Below are 2,389 nucleotides of genomic sequence, written 5' to 3' on the forward strand. Positions count from 1 at the left end.
ATTTGGAAATTGTCGCTACACGGCTTGCCCTCAATTATTTGAGGAGCATAAATGGGAGGCATTGATTGGCTTATTGTTATTGCGCTGTCGATTTATTTTTTATTTTTCTATTTTTTCGAGGAATCGGCAGGAGCACTGTCAGAATCATGCACAATGTCAACGTCAGCCTATGAGTGTTTGTTAATCCACCCAAACCTCAGCATAAAAGTCAAAACCGAATTCTTTTTGTGCGATGTCGGTGTCGTCGGTGTCAGCGAGCATGGGAGTTTTGTTATCCTTGGGAGGTTGTCTCGGGTTGCAGATGATGACGGTTTACCTCGGCATGTTATGATAACATTTTAACTTGTCTATGGCTACTTAGATTGTTGGTTAAGTGATGATGGCACTTTCCCCGCAAAAAAAAAGAGGTGATGGTACGTCATTCGCTTGTTCGTCATGTAAGACAAGACAGCATGCGTTCAGAATAGGATCCCGATGCTAGCGGACATGGCTGTCAGCATCGTGATCCAAATAATTAAACCACCTCCTTCGAAAACGACTTGCCACGAAATGAATCATGCCATGCCACCACATACAACATACAAGAGAAACCTAATCAGAATTGTTTTCGGTGGCAAGAAGACAACAACAGGAACCTAATGACAACTTATTTTCTTTCTGCATTTGAAATAATCCATATGGCAGTTCTCTAAGTTTTCTAAGTTTCTTTTGAGAAGTTCTCTAAGTTTTTTTTTTTTGAGGCAGAGATTCCACATGGCAGTTTCCTCGAAAAAGACATGCCCACGAGATTAAACAGGGGACTTATGCCAACGTTTGGCCCAACCATGAACCATCCGCCTGGCCCATGAACGGCCCACCAAACTAGAATATGTGGATTGAGCTCTTATGTGCCGCTTTAGGGCAGTTGCGATTCAAGATTAATATAAATGGGTTTTTTAAATTTGGCATATTTTTTCATCCACAATTCATATTTTATATGAAAGTTTGTTTATTAGTAAAAAATATTTTCTGTTGTTCCTATACGTGATAAATGTTCATCCACAAACAAAAATTCTGCATATTTCAGAATAAAATTTTAATGTGTTGTCTAATTGTTATTCCTATACGTGATACAAAGTGTACTATGACTTCGGAAAAATGTTCATGATCTGAAAATGAAAATATGCATGTATTCCAAAAAGAATGTTCATGCATAATACGAAATATTATTCATGTTCATGAATAAAATATGTTTGTATATAAAAAACTCATATATATCAAAATAAAAAAATTATGTGTTGAAAAGAACATGTATCTGTGAAAAACATAGAATTATGACAAATTAATTTAAATATAAGTAAAAATATTCATGCATCTGCTATAAAATTAAGGAAACGAGAACAACAAGAAAATGAAAAATAAAAAGGAAAAAATTAAAATGAAAAAACCCAAAAAAAAACAGAAAATGGAAGGCAACAAAAAAGAGAAAGGCCATGTGACTAATACTTGATTTTAATCTATGATTTTTTTTCCAATAAACAACCATGAAGATGTTTCTTTTTGCCTTTTTAGGTCTACGGGCCCAAATGTGACGAATACTATGCACGTATTGCTAAGAAAATTTCGTCAGGAGATATGGTCTACCTTTCTCCTCAAAGAAGAAAGGAAAATGGCTCACCGGAACCCTCTTGACTGTATTGTATGAAGCGCGCACACACACACTTTGCCACATCATCAAGGATGAAAGGATGAGATTGTTGTGAGTACTGTTCATAGCAAATCACTACTTGGTCCTCTTGTAGGAAGTACTCCCTCCATAATGGCACGTCTTACATTATGAGACAGAGTAAGTGTTGTTTATAGTGCTCGTAGCATCCAATCCGGGTCATTGGTTTTCAATCCGACAAATGAAATCGAGCAAAGGTAACAAGTCAGAGAATCCATAGAGTGTATGAAGGGCGTGGGAGCGATAACTTTGACAATGTGAAAAGGAAAATCAATCCTCTATAACACTATGCTTTCTAGTTTTAATGAGTCCACATTCAACTGAGGTCTTCAATTGAAATTGGGTCACCCCCATTTTGACTGGGTCAACAATTTCTCAAACACCAGTGTAGAACCGGGCAATAGCACCGGTTCGTAAGGCCCTTTAGTGTCGGTTCCATAACCGGCACTAAAGTGTGGTCACTAAAGCCCCCCCCCCTTTAGCACCGGTTCTGGGAAACCACGTGGCACGAGCCAGCTCCGGGAGCCTGGAGCCCTTTAGTACCGGTTGGTAACACCAACCGGTACTATAAGGTTTGGGGGTTTTTAGTTTTATGATTTCTTTTTCATTTAATTTTGTGTTTCCATTTTAATTCTTTTTCGTTTGCTGGTATTTTACGATACTATACATTATAAACGTTATGCA

The sequence above is a fragment of the Triticum dicoccoides genome, chromosome 5B, assembly GCF_002162155.2.
Source record: "Triticum dicoccoides isolate Atlit2015 ecotype Zavitan chromosome 5B, WEW_v2.0, whole genome shotgun sequence".
NCBI lineage: Eukaryota > Viridiplantae > Streptophyta > Magnoliopsida > Poales > Poaceae > Triticum > Triticum dicoccoides.